The sequence below is a fragment of the Bos indicus x Bos taurus genome, chromosome 3, assembly GCF_003369695.1.
Source record: "Bos indicus x Bos taurus breed Angus x Brahman F1 hybrid chromosome 3, Bos_hybrid_MaternalHap_v2.0, whole genome shotgun sequence".
NCBI lineage: Eukaryota > Metazoa > Chordata > Mammalia > Artiodactyla > Bovidae > Bos > Bos indicus x Bos taurus.
Window position 1 is genome coordinate 4,759,610 of NC_040078.1, and position 22,543 is coordinate 4,782,152.

Sequence of the window (22,543 nt, forward strand, 5' to 3'; positions counted from 1 at the left end):
ATTTGTGAAATAAATTATTTAACTGGCAGAAATTAAGACCATAGTAAAATCAGGAGAGCTTTCTGAATCCCCATAGGTATGACTACACTAGTAGGAGGCATGGTTGTAATACTCAAATTTCTCAGACAGGTGACTTTACTTTGGCTGAAATCCCAGATTAATCATTAAAATAAATAGAAAAGACATCCACTAAATGGTCAAAAGCAGGCCATCACTGGGAGGATGGGAGGAAGTTTGATGGTCAGTGTCAAGATTCTAGAAGTTTTTACCCAGGTTTTTGTGGTCACTTTATTATACACCTCCCTAATTGTACCTTTTCCACATAGATAAAAAAATATATTTCTGAGGCTGTCTACCAATGTCCAAACCCAATATCATAAATATAGATTTTAATCTTCAAGTAGCTATTGCAACACTATAGGCATGTAGGAAAAGGAATGTGACTGTTTCAAGTTTTTAATGTATATTAATTCATTTGATTTTCACAATCCTGGTAGGTAAAGTGGGCATTGCAATCTTCATTTTACAGAATTTACAGGAAACTGAGTGTCAAGATTAAGTGACTTGTATTACTTATGAGCACTTGACTCAGAAAAGGGAGGATTGATTTTTTTCCTTACTCCATGTGCCATTACCTTTTCACCAAATTATACTGCATTCTGCTCTGTGTGTGTGTGTTCTGCATGTAGAAGTCCTTAGGTAAACCAATAATAGTAGAATTGACTACCATTAATTTTCCAGTGGTTGGAAATTATTGCTTTTGAATCTTAACAACCCACATTCCATTTTGATGATTGATTTATATCTAAGTTTTTTTTTTCCTTTCAGATTCTCTCTTACATTTTGTTTCTGAATAATATTCAGGTGTTTAAAAAACAGTCATGCTAGGACCATTACTGCCCTCAAACAAGCAATATTATTGATTATTGAAAATAGCCTACAAAAATTCAAGATCCTGCACAATGTTAAAAATATTCACAACATTGAAATAAGACCATAATAGATAAAATGATTTATGCATTTAATTTTTAAAGATGTGATTCACTTTAAATTACGTGAACATGGAGAATTACGCCCTATTATAATTCAGTGAGCTGGTTACTTATTGAGTATTTGATTTTTTTTGACAACTCTTCTTCCTTGTGGCTGTCTTAATAAAAGTGGACAGTAATTATTTTATAGGAACACTTCAAAGACACTTGAGGATAACATAACACTTTGCATTTATATGGTATAATTTTCAAACTATCACAGAAACACTGCTTCTTTTCTTTCTTGAACCAGACAGAATAAGAAAGATGAATAAATTAATGAGTAAACAAGCAGATAAACAAATCCCTTTATCTTCATGAAAACCCTGTAAGGTGGGCATGATTATTGCCACTTTACTGTCAGAAGATGATACAGAGAGACCAAATGGCTTAGAATATCCAAAGAACAAATGTGAGCCCGAACCAAATTCAAACCCACACTGTCTCAGTCTAAGGTTCTTTCTACTCCATCAGAGGTGGACTTGGAATCTAATCATGTCTTTTTTGTTACTAGAACAGACAGTCACCCTGGTGCTTTAGGTAATACACTAAACTGGCAAATTGCATCTGGTACAGATCCGCTGAGTAATGGAGAAGTATTGAAAAGGAAGAATGAGTCACTCATTCCATGGGACACTTTTTAGCCTGAGCTTTCATTAAATGCAGCTCCGCGGTTTACTAAGAAGATGTGGCTCAGGCTTAGGATCTGGTTGTAGCTCCACAGGCCGAAGGTCACTGTGAGGGCTGAGAACACCAGAATCACCGGGGTACATGGCAAGCAGAGGTCAGCCCTGCCCTGGGCGTGGGTGCCCTCCTCCCAGGTCTCCTGCATGGTGCTGAAGGAAATCAAACCACAAGAGCTTCTCTTTCCCCTTTATGGGAAGGAAGTACCAGAGGCAGTTACAAGAGCAAGTGACTCACTTACACAGTTCTGAGCTCCAGCTCTATGCCAAGCATGTGTTGGAGACAAGGCTAGAAAATGCAGCAGGACTCACACTTGTCTTCATGGAGCTGAGTCACACCAGTGCTCACAGTTCTCTGGGCCAAGTTCTCTAACAGAGGCATATTCATAGTGCTTTGAGAGCAGAGAACGGAGCAGCTAACCAGGTGTGGAGGATGCATAGGAAGTTTGCTTTAGAGAAACAGGATAATTTCACTGAAAAGTGAGTGTTATGGAGTATGGTAGTGTACTTGTCTTATCTTTCCATTATTCACTTATACACATTCAATTTTCCAGTCAAACTGAATCACTTTCCTTTTTGTAGTAGTAATTATTGCCATTAATATTATTGCTATACCATTACTTAGGTACCTACTGTGTACTAGCACTTTGCTATCTCTTCCATGTATGTCTCATTTAACCCTGACAACAGCTCTCTGAAAGTTGTTGTTGTTTTTTTTTTTTTTTTTTTTTACCATTTTCTCATTACATAGATGAAAAGATTGAGGCTTAGAAGCCTCCTAGGTCATGTGACTAGTAAGATGTAGAGACTGGATTCAAACTGTGGACTTACTATCTTCTAAATCTGCATCATTAATTCTGAGGTGTTACAGTCACTTACCTCATTTATGTGCTGCTTCTTTGCCTTTGTTTCATTTACCTAGAGTTGCCTTTCTCTTTATCCCAGTTGTCAAGGTCTCACTCAGGGCTTACTTCAGATGCCTATTTCTTTTGAAATCTTTCCTGATTTTGCACTGCTAGAGTAGGCTGTCTCCACATGAAGATCTTTGAGCTTGGAAATCATGACACTCATTTGAGGATAATTGTGAAATCATGACCTAAGAGCCCATAGTCCTGCCTTCAAACAGACTTGATTCATCATGTCCCTCCCTCAAGAGATATGAATCTCTGTTCTTCCTTAACTATCTCCAGGGAAAGGATTTCTACAGTCTCTAAGTAGTCCATTTCTTTTGGCAGATCCACATTGCCTCCACTTGATCTAAATGTGTTCCCTCTTGTTTGATATTCTGCTGTGTTAGAGGCTATCTGTGTTAGAGGCTCACAGATAATGCCCTACCTGAAAATCATCCCTCAAATCCAGTACAGTAACCAGGCAACCCTTTTGCCTTCCCCTCTCTGACTAACCTTTCACAGTTCTTGTGACCTTTCCTTCAACGTCTATTTTTCATCTCTTTAATCCTTTTGTCACTGCCCTTTCTCACCTTTAGCAGCAACGGCGAGTAGACCAGGTTCTGACACACAAAGATGCCACTCGCAGGTGGCAGGCAAATTGGCATGCTTAGAACAGCCCCAAACACCCTCCAGGGATTAATAATAAAAACCATTTGATGATGAAATCTGAGTGTATTTTCTTTTCAATGAGACAGTGTCAACTGTTTTCTTCTAAAATAGAAACGAGCAGAATACAAAACTGAGCAGCCTTCATTTCTCCCCGCTCAGGAGGCTGTTGTGACTGATCTGGTTGGCGTTCCTCCTGGCTTAGCCCAGACGGAAGGAAGCTTAGCAGGTGCCGTTGCACACCCCCTTGATAGCTAGCTCTAATTTATGAAAAATTGGAGATGAGTACTTGGAATGCTTTGTTTTCTTTATTTCCTGGTCCAGTTGGTAATACTTTGAATTATTAAAGCAGATGATTTTAACCATTAACTAGAACTCCAAAACAAAGTAGAAAATCATATATATATATATATATATATATATGTTAAAAATTGGATGACTATGATGGGGCTAGCAGGATTCATCCTTCTGACACTTACTGAACCTTTTCTCTGTATTCTAAAGTTGAGGTAGTTTTGAGAGATGGGTGTAGGGAGAGGAAATAAGGGTGGAGATCCTCAAAGTAATCTACTCCACAGACTTTAATTCCCAAATAAGAAATCTGAGGCTCTGAGAGGCTGGATATAATTCATTGGGATTTTATTGGGAGGATTTAGATCAGGATATGTCTTATTACACTCACTGAAAGTCTATTTACAGTATGATCATGCCACCTCTGTTTTTCTTCAAAAAGCACTATGTCAGTGCCATGGAAAAAAGAAATATAAAACTATGGTTCAGATAGCCAAAAACAGTGAAATATAGATCAGGCGAACTTGGGGCTCTGCTTGAATTAGGGATGGAGGCCTGGCGATCTGCCTCCCTTGCCTTTCTTTGCTTCTCCCTCCTAGATGCCTAGGGCTTTGAAAGTGTGTAACAAAATAATTTCTCCAGGGAGATGAAAAAAAAAAAAAAAGAAATAGGAGAGTTTTCCTTTGTCAAGGAGAATCTATGTTAGTTAAGGTTAAATGTCAGAAAAATGCAGAGAGTTAGTAACGCCAGAGATAAACCAACAAGGCAATCAAATACACACTAAAAATCTGAGGGCATGGTTAATTGCCAAATGAATGATTCCATAATTGCTGTAAGAATTTAAATATGGAAGCAAAACTGTGAGGAAGGAGAGAAATTTAAACCTCATCTGCAAGAATATATATGATCTGAATATATAGAAAGCAAAGAGAAGAATTTCTGGGAGATATGGGGAATATTTTGCATCAAGAAAAGGTAAAATAAGTTTGGATAGTAAATAAATCATTTATTATACTGGGGTATTTGATAAACTGAGTTGTTAGAGATAATACTTTAAAGGCGGGTTTGAGTCAGACAATGAAAAGTGCTGAAAGTCAGGTCAAGGAAAATGGAATTTATTGTAATTTCTTAGTATTGAATTGTTTCAGTATTACCCAAAGAGCCAGCCTATAAGAACTGGTCCACACACCTTCCCTGGGTGGATTTTTTTTTTTTTTTTTTTTTGATAACTTTCACATAGTCTCTAATTTCTGAACCAACAGTGACATCTACCACTTGTTCTAGTTCAGTTTGGCAAGTATTTTTTTCAAAAGTGTGGCCCTCTATCCCCCAATCTCATTCCTATATCACAGAATACATTTGTCTCCACTCCTGTCATAACAACTGACCGTAAAATACTCTTTGACAAGTGTTGCTTCCAATTACTGTGGAATGTCATACAGCGTGCAACCAATCTGCTGATCTGCCTGCCCCTAGTCGTCCAGCCATCCTCTGACTTCATGTGCAATGTTAGTTGTATCTTCCTATCTTTCAAATGGGGATAGCACTCAGGCAGCGTGATTTTCACTGGTATGGACATGACTATCCTAATGTACACAATAGCAAATACCACACACCAAATAATCAATAGAGATGATGAGGATCTACAGAAAAATCTAGGACTTATGTGGGACAAGAAAGGAGACTGAGGTGTGCTACCTGACATGTGATTAGGGGAAAAGAGCTAATAGACATAGAAAAAATCACACAGGGTATAGACAGGGAAGATGCTAGTCTGAATAATTACTTAATTGAGAATTATTTGATTATATTCAATAGTCTATATGATACTCACGATTGTATTTTTGCCTTGTGGTTAAAGGTAAGACACAGTCTTCTTATTAGATCTACACTAAAAGAATCTCAAAAGAAGAATCCATTTCTAATTGATGGAAATTTAGTTGCTGGCAAGAACCACACAATGGGCTCGAAAGAAAATAAGGTGAGTTAATAACAACCACCACATTGGAAAAGACTCTGATGCTGGGAGGGATTGAGGGCAGGAGGAGAAGGGGACGACAAAGGATGAGATGGCTGGATGGCATCACCGACTCGATGGACGTGAGTCTCAGTGAACTCCGGGAGTTGGTGATAGACAGGGAGGCCTGGCGTGCTGCGATTCATGGGGTTGCAAAGAGTCGGACACGACTGAGCGACTGATCTGATCTGATCTGATGAATCTTTGAGTGGAATTGTTTAAGAGCCCCTCCAGGGCTTCCCAGGTGGTACTAGTGGTAAAGAACCCTCCTGCCAATGCAGGAGATGTAAGAGATATGGGTTCGGTCCCTGGGTTGGGAAGATCCATTGGAGAAAAAGATCATGGAAACCTACTCCAGTATTCGTGCCTGGAGAATCCCATGAACAGAGGACCCTGGAAGGGAGTCAAGACACAACTGAAGCGACTTAGCACTCATGCACGCATATACTTACATGAAGTGTAAAAAGTACTGGAAAGGTCACGACGTGCCCATAGGGAGAGACAGTGTGCTAACCTTGGCCTTATTACCAAATGTATGATTTGCAGTAAGTCACCTACAGAGGACCAAGTGATTTTCTGGAGATGAGACAACATGTAGTCTAAGAAAATATCTATGCAGTTTATGATAGAACACTGAAAAAGTTGTGAAACTTTGTGGACTATTTTCCAACTTGAGCTCTCAAATTTTATAACTTTGAAATCGTCTGTCATGTAAACCAGAGTGTTTACTTAGTTTTTGCTAAAGAACCTTTGCTAGATGACCTTCAGGAACTTTTAATGTGTGGCTTCAATTTTCTACTATGTTTAAAAAAAGACAGGTTAACAGTTTTTCTTTATAGTACATATATATGTTTAAATGATAGGTCCTAGATTACAATAGTTGACAACTATTTGCATTATTTTAGCATTTATCAAGTGCTTTTGAATACATCTATTATAGAAATTTTATTATAACATAATCAACAATAAAAAATAAGAATACAAATTTGTATCTTAAAGAAACAAGTCAATTACTGGAGTAGTAATTTATAACCTATAGAAGCCATAGCCAGAATTTAAATCTAGGTCCTCTGACTCCAAATTTCACTCTTTCTAATCTATCATGCAGCCATCATATCACATGTAAATAATGCAGTCTAATGCAAGATATCTAGTTGAGGTTTTTAGCTTTGTTTGTAAAAACACGTAGAACTTTGCTTTTGAAAAATCACCTTCATTTATGAATCACAGGTTGGTTGGAAGACTATAGCCAAGGTATATTCCATCTCATCTTTCCCATCTGTAAGGTGGAGTAAACAGTACCTGCCATCTTCGTTTGCTTGCAGGGTGGTGGTGATATTGAGTGATGCTGTGGATGCATAGCTCCTTGGAGTAAGGAAGCCATATAAATCCAAGGTATTTCATCAAGATGCTCCTGATATTTACATAGCTCTCTTCTCCAGGGCATAGAGGGCTTTTATTGCTTCACAGAGCTCTAGGAAATGGAGCAGTAAATGCTCTTTCCAAAAAGGAAGCTGACCAATAAAGTGAATAAGTAGATGACCCCTGCATGGCACAGTAAGGTGATAGTCGTATTGCCCAGTGATGTTCATTAATAATTGCTAGTAATAATTAGTCCAGTGAGTCTAGCCTGCTGCTGGCTATCACTAAAGTAATAAAAACTCTCCTGTTATAGAATAGTCCATGGTTTCCAAAATGGAATTTATACTGAACTTTTTTATTTTTCCTGAGGCTCTTAAATTCTCAGATAGCTTTCTCCTATACTTCCTTTCTGGTTTCAACAGAAATAGCACAAAAATGCTGACTGTGGAATTCCTGGCCCTCAGAACAATGGAGGGTTTGAATGTTGCAAGAAATATTGGTTTCCTTGAGGCTTTCAGATACCTTTTTCTAATGACCTAAATAGCTTGGGGGTGAAAGAGAAAGCAAGAGGTGGGAAAGAGTTGACAAGAGTGAAAATGTTGCATTTTCAAAAGAGAAGTGGAGAGTCTATATGTGTTTCATCTCACGAGGAAGAAAAGTGTGTGTGCTTGGGGTGGGGGAGTGTGGAGGTGGGTTAGTAAGAATGGCAGTATGAAATAGCGGGTATCAGGAAGAAGAAGACCTGAACCCTATGCTTATATAAATTTATTTTTGGCTGTGTCAGGTCTCAGTTGCGGCACCAAGCCTTAATTGTCCTGCCCATGTGAGATCTTAACTCCCCAACCAGGGTTGAATCTGCGTTCTCTGTTTGGAAGGTGGATTCCACTGGATCACCAGGAAAGTCCCCTGTGAGCCCCTATGCAGTGGCAGATGTGTGATTCTGCCACTGAGTTTGACCTGGGATAGTTACTTAATCTACCTTGGTTTTTAATATCTGAATCTTTAAAATTAGAACAATACATTAGTAGATCTATAGGAGACTCTTTAAGATTTAGTGTATCCCTAAATATCACCATAAAATTGCCTTCTGCGTTAGCTATTTTTTGTCCCTCCACTTTGTGCCATGAGAAAACTTCTTCATATGAGGAAAGAGCAGCCTTGAATTCTTTATGTGGATTTTTGAAGGTGTGAGATGTTCCAGGAGGTTCCAGCATGTTTTTTCAAGGCTGAATTCCCTTTGAGGATAACTGAAGGGACACTGATAAGGGCCTGAGACTCCATGGAGAATCTCTCACTGTGAACCAAGGAATGACAAGTGTTGATTCTATTCACAGACTCCAAGAACAGGCACTTGAGGGGAGAGATCAAATTAGCCAAGATGGCATGTTCAGGCTCTCTCGCCCCACGTTTTGTAGATAACGACTATTTAACAGCTGAGATCATTTACAGCACTGTGCATGCCCCTTACGAGGTACCCGCTTGGTCAGGGGCTACTTTGTGCTGTACGGATGTATGCACTCTACCCAGAAAACTGGGGGCAATCCTGCTGTCACCACTGTGTTTGTTGGGTCAGCCACGAGAGGAGAGAATATAGTGTGCCTGCTGCTATGGCTGCTGTGCCAACCAGGGGAGAATAAATGTGTCTGCATTTCCTATGGCTCCCCTAGTCTCCTTCCAGCCTCTTAGCTCATGCCTTGCCTACCCTGCGTTCAACTAACAGTGTGCACAGCATGAACGGCAATATAACTGGCACAGTCAGCAGGATACCCAGTGGGTAGAGAAGCTTGAGGCGCCTCTGGATGGAGGAAGCCAGTGGCCACCAGACAGCATGTGACACTGTGTGGCTGTGATCCTCTCGGTGTAGGCTCTGGTGGAAGCCTGGGAGGTGGGGGACGGTTCACTGGGTAGCATTGAAAAGGCATTACTGGGGTGAGTGTTTGCCAAACAAGGCAGCACTGGGCTGCTGCTGGCACCGTGGGGTGGATTTTCCTGACTGCGCTGAAGATGAATATGGATAGCGCTCTCTGTGATGCTGTGCCAGTGCTCAATGTGCAGAGACTCTTGGAAGAACTAGAGCACTGGCTTTAGAGCAAGAACCCTGTGGCCCAGAAAGAACCAGTATCTCGGACAGCGAGGTGATAAGTGATGGTGATGATGAACGTTATGAGACTGCATGTCGCCGCTTGGCAGCGAGGCCTGTTGTACAGCAGAAAGTGAAGCATGAGCAGTCTATGGCACAGAGCGGAGGGGATCCTCGAGGGGCCCCTAGCGTGACTGAATTCTCAATGTATCTACCATATCCTCAGGCAGAGTTGGTCAACTTGGGTAAAAAGTTTTGACAAAGGGAAGGGGAACCTTGACAGCTTGGCTTTTGCAACTCTGGGACACAGGGGTGGGCCTGGCACTCGTGGGAGTGTTGTAGGTCCTTAATGAGAGAAGTAGAAGAACGGCGTGTGAGATACCATTTTGAAAGTGTGAAGACCGCGGAAGGGGCCCAAGCTGCAAGGGGCCCATCTGGGTTTCGCGGATGCAACTGTGGGATGATTTGTGTGAAAGTATACTCAACTCACTCCAGTACTCTTGCCTAGAAAATCCCATGGATGGAGGAGCTTGGTGCAGGCTACTGTCCATGGGGTCGCAAAGAGTCGGGCACAACGGAGTGACTTCACTTTCATACTGTAAAGTAGACGTTAAAAAAAAAAAAAAACAAAAACAAAAAAAACTACCTCTGCTTTATTGACTACACCAAAGCCTTTGACTGTGTAGATCACAAAAGACTGTGGAAAATTCTTCAGGAGATGGGAATACCTGCCGCATGAGAAATTTGAATGCCTGTCAAGAAGCAACCATGATAATCACGATGATAAATGAAGATAATCACGATGGTGTGGTCACTCACCCAGAGCCAGACATCCTGGAATGTGAAGTAAAGTGGGCCTTAGGAAGCATCACTATGAACAAAGCTAGTGGAGGTGATGGAATTCCAGTTGAGCTATTTCAAATCCTGAAAGATGATGCTATGAAAGTACTACACTCAATTGTCAGCAAATTTGGAAAACTCAGCAGTGGCCACAGGACTGGAAAAGGTCAGTTTTCATTCCAAACCCAAAGAAAGGCAATACCAAAGAATGCTCAAACTACCGCACAATTGCACTCATCTCATACGCTAGTAAAGTAATGCTCAAAATTCTCCAAGCCAGGCTTCAGCAATACATGAACTGTGAACTTCCTGATGTTCAAGCTGGTTTTAGAAATGGCAGAGGAACCAGAGATCAAATTTCTAACATCTGCTGGATCATTGAAAAACAAGAGAATTCCAGAAAAACATCTATTTCTGCATTATTGACTATGCCAAAGCCTTTGACTGTGTGGATCACAATAAACTGTGGAAAATTCTGAAAGAGATGGGAATACCAGACCACCTGACCTGCCTCTTGAGAAACCTGTATGCAGGTCAGGAAGCAACAGTTAGAACTGGATATGGCACAACAGACTGATTCCAAATAGGAAAAGGGGTACGCCAAGGCTGTATATTGTCAGCCTGCTTATTTAATTTATATGCAGAGTACATCACGAGAAATGCTGGGCTAGAGGAAGCACAAGCTGGAATCAAGATTGCCAGGAGAAATATCAATAACCTCAGATATGCAGATGACACCACTGTTATGGCAGAAAGTGAAGAGGAACTAAAAAGCCTCTTGATGAAGGTGAAAGTAGAGAGTGAAAAAGTTGGCTTAAAGCTCAACATTCAGAAAACGAAGATCATGGCATCATGGTCCCATCACTTCATGGGAAATAGATGGGGAAACAGTGGAAACAGTGTCAGACTTTATTTTTCTGGGCTCCAAAATCACTGCAGATGGTGACTGCAGCCATAAAATGAAAAGACACTTACTCCTTGGAAGGAAGGTTATGACCAACCTAGATAGCATATTCAAAAGCAGAGACATTTCTTTGCCAACAAAGGTCCGTCTAGTCAAGGCTATGGTTTTTCCAGTGATCATGTATGGATGTGAAAGTTGGACTGTGAAGAAAGCTGAGTGCCGAAGAACTGATACTTTTGAACTGTGGTGTTGGAGAAGACTTCTGAGAGTTCCTTGGACTGCAAGGAGATCCAACCAGTCCATTCTAAAGGAGATCAGTCCTGGGTGTTCTTTGGAAGGACCGATGCTAAAGCTGAAACTCCAATACTTTGGCCACCTCATGCGAAGAGTTCACTCATTGGAAAAGACTCTGATGCTGGGAGGGATTGGGGGCAGGAGGAGAAGGGGACGACAGAGGATGAGATGGCTGGATGGCATCACTGACTCGATGGACATGAGTTTGGGTGAACTCTGGGAGTTGGTGATGGACAGGGAGACCTGGCGTGCTGCAATTCATAGGGTCGCAAAGAGTCAGACACAACTAAGCAACTGAACTGAACTAAAACAGGGCTGTAGAATTACCCAGTTTTTAAAAAATATGAGCCAAGACCTCTCATTTTTTTTTTTTTTAGACTATTGGAGTGGAGTTGCTTTATTTTTGTATTTCTACTGTACAGAAAATAAATCAGCTATAAGTATGCATACACCCTCTTTACTTAAGGTCACCACAGAGCATTGAATAGAGTTCCCTGAGCTATACAGTAGGTGATCATTAGCTATCTATTGTATACATAAGATCAATAGTGTATATATATCAATCTCAGTCTTCCAACTTATTCCGCTAGAATTACCCACATTTGTACTGTTCCTTACATCTTCTTAAAAGTAATCAGTGCATGATAAACTCTTACTAGGTAATTTTAAACAAACACTTGAGGTCTTTTTCCTTCTAGAAAGAGCTGAAACTCCCTTTTTCCACCTTAAAGAAATAGTTAATAGTACCACTGTGGTGTTGTAATAAAATATACTAATTTTACAGGTGCTTTCCATTTTATAATTTGTTTAAAGAGTATCTTTGATTCCTGAAAGGGGGCAATTGAACATAAGGAAATGAAGCTTTCCTCTCTAGCTCATATTGTGTCTTTTTGATCATGTCATATCTGGTGTATTACACAATGTTTCTACTATCAGAAATTTTTCTTGTGACCTCCTATGGTGATGGTTATACAGGAATGTCAGCCAGGATTATAACCTAAAGTTCTAATTTGCTTTCTCAGTCTATTCTACTTTGGATAAGAAGAGTCATATCTCCATGTGGATTCAAGTACAGCCTCCAGTTCATATACACTTCATAGGTTTGGACTTAAGTAATATGACCACAGAAATGGAAAGTATGAGCTTTGATTTAAACTGAAGGTTCTACATGGGAATCATTTTCATTTGACAATTGAACAATTGCTTTAATTTTCCAGATTACTCTGAAATTATCCCTCTGTGACTATCCAGCTCTGGACCAAAGCTTAGAATATTAATCTAATGGAATTGAACAGCTACCTAGTCCAATTTCATGGATAAAGACTGGAGATTATTCTTATAAAATCAGTTGTCTTTTTTTTTTCCCTACTTTTATCTGTAAACCCAACATATTTGACAGTTGAGCATTCTTCTCATAAATATAGCCCAGGGGCTAATTTGCATTGTCACAGGTTGAAGTGGGATGCCTCGTATTTCAGGAGCCTCTTTAGAAAAGGCTCTCTGGCTCCATGTCTTGGGCTACAAGAAGGACTTTGAAAAGGTTTAAGGGGATTTTTCCCAATTAAGGCCCAGATACTTACATGATGGACATGATCCCCCCTGGGGAGAAGATCTTCACAAAAGTAAAATAGCAGGAGAGAGAAACAGAGCACAGAGTACTTAGGTTAGGAAGACTAGGTAGCACGTAACATGTATTTGGTTTTTACACTTTTGGACTCAGTCAGTGAAACATAGAATAATGTCTTGCTCCTTTGGCTCTGTAGCTCAAGCCAGTTTATCTAGTCTAGTTCTGATATAGATGGAGCCTGTAGGAGCAAAGTCTCTCCATGCCAAGCATGCTCTGGCAGACAAACATGCTGACCTGGAGGAGAGGCAGCAGGCTCAGCCAGAGTTGGGAGAAGTGTCCCTGGCAGGGATGTGAAACAACAGATGTAGACCTGAGAGGAGAGCAGTGGGCAATTATGATACCAACTGGAATTGCAATGTGGTATGTGTTGGTGTCTCAACAGGATATGTGGCTGTAGTAGGAATAATAATAATAACATTAACACATTTTTTGCTGGGTTATTTTCACATATTATCACATTTAATTTTCATAATAATCACATAAAAGACCTGTTATTGTCTTTTTAATGCATATTAAAAAAGTAGAAGTTGCAAGACTTTAAAACCACACAGCTATAAAATTGGAGCTAAGATTTGGACTCATTCTGACTTGAAACAAAACCACTTCAATGTCACAAACAATAGAAATTGTCCCTGAAATGAATGGGCCTTTGGTGACCCAGGGACAGGGTTAACACATTCTCAGTAGAACCATCTTGCCAGAAGAGTGTCTGGAGGAAGAATTGTAGAACAGAGTAGGGTTATAAGAAACAGAGACAATGTGTAGAGTGGCCCTTGGAGGTGGAGACAGAAACTAGGATCAGTAACGGTGTCTGTGCTTCCCTTCTAGTCTGAGAGCATCTGAAAGGGCAAGAATTGTGTCTTATTAATTTTTGTATTTTCAGCACTTAGGATAGTATCGAGTGTATTTAAAGTGGTAAACAGATTCTTAAGTGTTTGAACTCAAGGTGGTTGCACAAGACTCAAGTTAGCAGGGAGGTGGCGGTCAGCCGTAATGGACAAGATCAGATGCCAGCAGGGTGATGCCAGCATGACTCTGCTATATGGAGGGTCAAGTCTACCCCAATTTGGCAGGGTCATTGGGATCCACCAGAAGTAGAGGGCATTGTTTACCTTTTACATCTGCAGTGCCTAACCTTTTTGACACTAGGGAGCATTTCATGGAAGATGATTTTTCCATGGAGCAGGTTGAGGGGATGGTTTCAGGATGATTCAAGTGCATTATATTTATTGTGCACTTTATTTCTACTATCATTACATCAGCTCCACTTCAGATCATAAGGCATTAGGTCCCAGAGGTTAGAGACTCCTGCCTTACATGACGAAGGCAGTATCCTCTGGCAGATAACTTTTACTTTGAGGGAATATGATTTAATATACTTATTAGTTTTGTAGTATACATTTATTTATTTTAATTGGAGGAACTCCTTATTACCAAATTCAGACTTAAATTGAAGAAAGTAGGGAAAACCACTAGACCATTCAGGTATGACCTAAATCAAATCCCTTATGATCATACAGTGGAAGTGAGAAATAGATTTAAGGGACTAGATCTGATAGATAGAGTGCCTGATGAACTATGGAATGAGGTTCATGACATTGTACAGGAGACAGGGATCAAGACCATCCCCGTGGAAAAGAAATGCAAAAAAGCAAAATGGCTGTCTGGGGAAGCCTTACAGATAGCTGTGAAAAGAGAAGTGAAACGCAAAGGAGAAAAGGAAAGATATAAGCATCTGAATGCAGAGTTCCAAAGAATAGCAAGAAGAGTTCAGAAAGCCTTCCTCAGCGATCAATGCAAAGAAATAGAGGAAAACAACAGAATGGGAAAGACTAGAGATCGCGTCAAGATAATTAGAGCTACTAAGGGAACATTTCATGCAAAGATGGGCTCGATAAAGGACAGAAATGGTATGGACCTAACAAAAGCAGAAGATATTCAGAAGAGGTGGCAACAATACACAGAAGAACTGTACAAAAAAGATCTTCACAACCCAGATAATCACGATGGTGTGATCACTTACCTAGAGCCAGACATCCTGGAATGTGAAGTCAAGTGGGCCTTACAAAACATCACTACGAACAAAGCTAGTGGAGGTGATGGAATTCCAGTTGAGCTATTCCAAATCCTGAAAGATGATGCTGTGAAAGTGCTGCACTCAATATGCCAGCAAAATTGGAAAACTCATCAGTGGCCACAGGACTGGAAAAGGTCAGTTTTCATTCCAATCCCAAAGAAAGGCAATGCCAAAGAATGCTCAAACTACCGCACAATTGCACTCATCTCACACGGAAAATCCCATGGATGGAGGAGCCTGGTACGTTGCAGTCCATGGGGTCGCTGAGGGCCGGACACGACTGAGTGACTTTACTTTCACTTTTCACTTTTATGCATTGGAGAAGGAAATGACAACCCACTCCACTGTTCTTGCCTGGAGAATCCCAGGGACGGGGGAGCCTGGTGGACTGCCATCTATGGGGTCACACAGAGTCGGACACGACTGAAGTGACTTAGCAGCACACACGCTAGTAAAGTAATGCTCAAAATTTTCCAAGCCAGGCTTCAGCAATACCTGAACCGTGAACTTCCTGATGTTCAAGCTGATTTTAGAAAAGGCAGAGGAACCAGAGATCAAATTGCCAACATCCACTGGATCATGGAAAAAGCAAGAGAGTTCCAGAAAAACATCTATTTCTGCTTTATTGACTATGCCAAAGCCTTTGACTATGTGGATCACAATAAACTGTGGAAAATTCTGAAAGAGATGGAAATACCATACCACCTGACCTGCCTCTTGAGAAATCTGTATGCAGGTCAGGAAGCAACAGTTACAACTGGACATGGAACAACAGACTGGTTCCAAATAGGAAAAGGAGTATGTCAAGGCTGTATATTGTCAGCCTGCTTATTTAACTTATATGCAGAGTACATTATGAGAAACGCTTGACTGCAAGAAGCACAAGCTGGAATCAAGGTTGCCAGGAGAAATATCAATAATCTCAGATATGCAGATGACACCACCCTTATGGCAGAAAGGGAAGAGGAACTAAAAAGCCTCTTGATGAAAGTGAAAGTGGAGAGTGAAAAAATTGGCTTAAAGCTCAACATTCAGAAAATGAAGATCATGGCGTCCGGTCCCATCACTTCATGGGAAATAGATGGGGAAACAGCAGAAACAGTGTCAGACTTTATTTTTCTGGGCTCCCAAATCACTGCAGATGGTGACTGCAGGCATGAAGTTAAAAGATGCTTACTCCTTGGAAGGAAGGTTATGACCAACCTAGATAGCATATTCAAAAGCAGAGACATTACTTTGCCAACAAAGGTCCATCTAGCCAAGGCTATGGTTTTTCCAGTGGTCATGTATGGATGTGAGAGTTGGACTGTGAGGAAGGTTGAGCACCGAAGAATTGATGCTTTTGAACTGTGGTGTTGGAGAAGACTCTTGAGAGTCCCTTGGACTGCAAGGAGATCCAACCAGTCCATTCTGAAGGAGATCAGCCCTGGGATTTCTTTGGAAGGAATGATGCTAAAGCTGAAACTCCAGTACTTTGGCCACCTCATGTGAAGAGTTCACTCATTGGAAAAGACTCTGATGCTGGGAGGGATTGGGGGCAGGAGGAGAAGGGGACAACAGAGGATAAGATGGCTGGATGGCATCACTGACTCGATGGACATGAGTCTGAACAAACTCTGGGAGTTGGTGATGGACAGGGAGGCCTGGCGTGCTGCGATTCATGGGGTCGCAAAGAGTCGGACATGACTGAGCAACTCAACTGAACTGACACTTATTAGTTTTTAAGAACTTATTATATGCAAGCCACTGTGCTAAGTTCTGAGGCAAACAAAACTCTTGAAGTCTTCCCCATAAGAGATGTGTGTGTGTGCTCAGTCATGTCTAATTCCTTGAAACCCTCTGGAATGTAGCCTATGAGGCTCCTCTGTCCATTTTCCAGACAAGAATACTTAAGTGGGTTGCCATGACCTCCTCCAGGGAATCTTCCTGGCCCAGGGATGGAACTTGTGTCTCCTGCACTGGCAGGCAGGTTCTTTACCACCGGGGAATCTTATGGGAAGTCCATAAGAAACTTACCAGGTGATTACAGGCAACTAAGCAATTACATTGCAATATGAGAAGCACATCAATAGTAGAAGAACTAGGTACAATAGGAATAAATATTAGGAATGTCTAGCCCAGATATGGAGATTCAAGGACAGCTTTCCAGAGAAAGTGGAAAGAGGCATTCAATTTGGATTAGACCTGAGTTTGAAGTCCTGTTCTGTCATTTTGTAGCCACAGACATTTGAAAAGTTGCTTAATCTATCAGAGTTTCAGTTTTCATATCTTTGAAACAGGGAAAGTTGAAATTGACCATTTATATTTATTCAGTAATTGCATGAATTAAAGTGCTTAAAGTACCCTGCACATTAAGGTGCAGGGCACAAACAGATGGTCAAGAATGTTTTCACCCATCTCCATCCTTCCCTTTTTTGTGGGAATACTAAAATACTTTGTGTTAATCTGGTGGCCACACTAGCTTCTCAAAATCACTTGAATCTTTATGAAACAATATGATTTTATCATTTTCCATCTTTTTCAGGGATACTTGTGTTTCTAGAATCATGTAAAATCTGAAATCATTAAGTCATGTCATGCAGTGATGACATCCAGGTAATACTTCACCTTATAAATAATAATAAAAAAATAAACTCTTAAGGGAATGCAGAATACCTTAGAGTATTAGATAATGTTTAGCATATGCAGATAACTTATGGTTTCTTGGTTTTTCAGAATGCTTACTCAGATGTTGGCAAAATTTTTCTTTTATTGCGCCTGTGTACAAAGTCTGGGAATACTAAACTAGGAGAGGGAGTGTTTTAACTGCAGAAGACAACTGTTTTTAGTTTTCTCCATAGAGACTGTCCCATAAACTGAAGTGTGAGTGAAAAATTTAGCAACAACAGTGTTCTAACAGTGATTGTGATGACCGTATCTCCTTAAACCGGCAATTTGCAGCAAATTGCAATGAAGATAAGTAATACAGTGGCCACGGACACTCCAGTCCCAGCCAGTCCCATCATCGTGAAGGCTTGGCTTAAGAGTTCCAGGTTTCCACAAACTTAACAAAACTCTATCCTTGTTGACTTTTGTATAACAATAATGACAAGAACACAGGAGCAATATTTCTGCAATCAGAAACTTCATAACATCATGAAATCGAATACCTATTCACCACATGCACTGCTTCCTGGAAGAGACCTCAGGCCCTTTGTGTGGATGGAGCCAGAACATCTAAACTGTAATTCTCAAAACACTTAACAATTCCCAGTACTTTATGAGTAAAAAGAAAAATCCTAGGGGGCATTTGAAGATATTTGGCTTAGGACTTGAAGTATGCCAGTGCCCTTTACATTTTTTCTTGCTTTGTACCCCTAGGCTCTTTTGCATAGATTTCATTCACTTCCAAAAGGAGGAAAAACTAGAAATCATACAGACAGTACTAAGGATCAGCATTAGGATAAATGTAAAAATAAGTTATGCAAACAATGGAGAAGAGGGCAGTGGGGTCTGAAATTGGCTTGGGATCCATCTTTCTGAAGGACTGAGAGAACATTGGTGTTAGAATGGAACACAGTGAATTAATTCTAAAAGGCTTTGTTCATCCTTCTATTTATGACTCTTGCACTCTTTGGTCTAAATATGTTGTCCTAAATTGACTTTGTTTCTCTTCCTGTGATGCAGACACTCTTAAATGACTTACTGCATTTTTGCAACAGTTAGAGTTGTGCAGAGTACATTTTCATGTACTGATCCCACCCTCTCATAAAGTGAGGCAAATGACATTTTCCCCATTACAGAAGTAGATATTGGGAGATTTTAGAACAGTGGGGGACTTGGACTATAGACCTAAGATTCCTGATTCTCAGTCTAGATTTCCCAGTAAATTATGCTGCCACCCTGATCCTGGCTGTTGTTAATTTCAATATGAGACTGATTTCTTCATTATCAATGACATGAAGTTCTATCAGCAGATGCACATAATATGATTTTCCCTCTCTCTTCTCTTCTGAATCACAGCAAAACCATTTGTGGCCACTGTAATGAAGTTTCCTAGGAAGTAGGAAAGAGAATCTAGGAAGTAGAGGGAGCAGACAAAGAATCAGAGCGAATTAATATCCTGTCCTTTCCTTCTATAGATGATTCTGTGACTATTTACATACATGAGATAATAATTAACAGGTGAGCCCTTTGAGCTCTGAAGGGAAAAAAGTGTCATGTTATTGCTTGGATTAATTGGGTCTTAGCACAATATAACAGTAAAGAGATTATCAAGATAAATTTTAATTGTCTATTTTGAGGTAAAAATGTCAGATGTGCAGAAATCTAATTGGATGTCAGGGTATGACAATTCTGTAACTTCTCATTGTATGTGAAATCACTCTAAGAGTTGAACAGCCTGACTTTTGTCTAATACTTCTCCATCTCTGGCTTTCTTTTAGCTCTTAGAATTATAAGTAATAAAATCTTATCAGGCATCTTGGCATATGTTATTGGGATATTGCAACTTAAATCTCTGTATTAAAATTCACTGTTTTGAAAGTGTCGATCTCTGCCTGGTTCAGATCTCATCGTAGAGTAACACTCAATGGCCTCAGAAGGTTTCCAGGCACACTCTCCTGGTACCAGTGGATTGTGGCATGCTGTTAACACTCTTATAGGAGAGTCTAGAAAAGTTTGTGTTTGAATTCCAGCTCTAGTATGTATTTTATAAACAGGATGATCATATTCCTGGCTTGACCTGGGCAATTCCAAGTTATCTATTATGCCAGAATCATTATTATAGCTCTGCCTTTCATTCTCAAAAGGGCCCTTACCATGCTATATATGTGGTACCCTGGAAAAATCACAGCCTCTTTAATCTGTACCTTTTCTCATCTGGAAAAAAAATTTGAAAAACTTTGCTAATTTGAAATACATAGTAAGTATTGAAATACTGACTATTAACATTATTTTTTGCAGCATTCCATCTATGGGCCTTTGAAGGATGACTGACATGTTCTGTTGCTCTCCCATGGCAGTTCTGAAAAGCAGCTGCTGGAGTCCATCTTTAATGGGACTTTCATCTGACAATCTCTGGTTTAGATTGGCATAACATCCAGAGTTTTTATACCTGATGGCTGTCTTTCCTGGTTGAGAAGACCTCTCCTCTACTCCAGTTGGACATCTAGGCACTGACAGTGTTGTTTCCCAGGCTCAGCCTGATCCTACTCTACGTCATATTTGATGGATTTCTCCAGATACCTGGGCTCTGCCTCTTCTTGAAAGTCTAATTTTTAAAAATTAGAATTGATTTACAGTGTTGTGTTAATTTCTGCTAAAACTTTAAAGTCTTGCGATCTCACCCTGGCATTCCCACTTCTTTCTCAATGATGTTGGGTGAGTGGAGTAACAGAGATACAATGAAGTTAAACAAACAGTGAAGAAGAGAGGGGAACAGTGGGGGAAATGTGAAGAGCCAAGGGGCTGGCCAAAGGTGAAGCCCTTTAAAGAAAGTGGAGGTAAAATGTTAGGTGCAGACACCAGGGGCTAAGGGTAAAGGCAGAAAACCCAGGTTAACATGTGAAGACAGGAGCCTACAGTTTGATAAATGCAAGTTCAGAGCAAGAGCAAACAGAGTACAAATAAGAAAGGCATGGCGGATTCATTTTGATATTTGGCAAAACTAATACAATTATGTAAAGTTTAAAAATAAAATAAAATTAAAAAACATAAATAAAAGCAGATCCAATTCTAAAAAAAAAAAACAAAAAAACAGAAAGGCATGGGTATTTGCTGCAAAGAATATTGAGATGTCTTCTACTTTCCAAGCTGGCTGGTTTGAGTGGTGAATGGGAGTGTGGAAGGCTTAGAGACAAGGGTGAGTGGACATTCTTCCACTCTCTCAAATGGATGCCTTCTTGGATATGGATGCCTTCTTAGAATTGGACTGAAGTGGTCACAGTCTCATCAATTTCATCTCAGTTATGATTCTTGAATCCTCCTTGGACCATTGCTTGTCCTCCTGCTGCTGCTGCTGCTAAGTCACTTTAGTCATGTACAACTCTGTGCGACCCCATAGATGGTAGCCCACCAGGCTCCTCCATCCCTGGGATTCTCCAGGCAGGAACACTGGAGTGGGCTGCCATTGCCTTCTCCCTGAAATGCTATTAAATCTTTCCTAGAACTAAGACTGCCTTTGTTCTCTGAATGATATTCTTTGTTGTGGCCCAAGTCTCTCCTGGGAAATGAAGTGGTTGCCAAGAACAGGTAAGAATCTCACACTCAAGGGGTACTGCTAAAAATCCCAAGCACAGCCCCAGAACAGGATTTAAAGTTCCTTGCTCCAATCCAGATTCCAAGGATGTACTAGAGAAGGGCTACTCTGGACCTAGCCAACATTTTGTACATTGCTACCTGTGTTAGCTCTATTTTCTGTTTTCCTCATGCTCTGACATCAGAGGCCTCTGAACTCTGATGACCCAGACAGGGACAGCCCCTTCCAGGGTTAGCTAATTCTTAGATATTAATAGTAAAGGCTTACCTGTAAATATGTCTTTGATAGGCAAACCAACTAATTCTAAGCTCATATCCCCAGTAGTCTTGAAACTCTATGCACCTGGCTCAGTCACCACAGGGCTAGGTACTGGATAACTAGAGAATATTTCTATAGCCTAGAGCCCATTGGATTTATTCAAAGTATCTGTTCCTAAACCTGTTTACTCTACCTCATGATTCCTTTTCTAGACAAGCACAATCAAGTCTCTTGCCAGCGGTTCCTTTCTCTCTCTATGCCTGCACATGTTGCTTTGGTGCTTCCCAGTTGGCCTTGAATGGGATGCTGTGCCATTACTCCTGTTTCTAGGGGACTAGGAGGATAATAAAGTTCTTCATGACATGATTTCTGTGTCTGTGTGTCTTACCACACCTAATTAAAACAAATCTTGGGCACTACTATAACCCCTCTGTTCATGCTCTGTTATTATAGTTGTACAAGATTATTTTGGAGTGAAAACTGAGCTCTGCTCTTTTCAGTATCTGCCCTCTCTCATAACAACACACTTTGAACCTAGCGCATGTGTATCACAAATGACCAAAATCGTAGATGGAAGATTTTTCTATCTGGGAAGGAGAACTAGGCCAGGCCTTGGTCAAGTTTGGGAGAATGATACTGATCTTGATTGAGGCAACTTTAGCTTCAGCTAATAAACAATGTATAGAATATTTGGTGCTATTCCTTTGACCCTCCAACCATTTTTTTTTTCCCCCCTGCAGGATTGTGTCCCAGATTTCAGAGGTTTTAGCAGAATGTGCAGAGTGAAGATTCTACCAGATTAGAGAAATAGTATAGGCTCGCTGCTTTTTTTATATTGTTTCAGATCGGAATAGCAGAGAAGGAGGGGGCAATGTTCAGCACCTAAATTCTATCTAATCAGCATAAAAATTATTTCAGACTTCACCAAAATTGCAGCCTTCAGCTTTTATTTCTTCCTCCATTATCTGAACCCTGAGGTCTCAGGTTATCTGAGTTGTTTATGGCTTACAACACAGAGATATACAGTCAATTTTTATTATTTTGCAGTAGTTATATTCTATAAAATCACCACAAATTTTGAATTAGCAACTACTAAACCATTGTTCCTAGTGGAAAATATAGTGTTAGGTTTCTGCAAGCTTTTGCTCACAATATTTTCATCAACTTATCCATACCTACCTGTGTTTGTGTTTAAAAAACCAGTTTGATCACTAACATTGATCTTGCAACCATCAGCACTGTAAGAATGTTCAAATGAAGCTAATCTGACACACAGTTTCTTGGT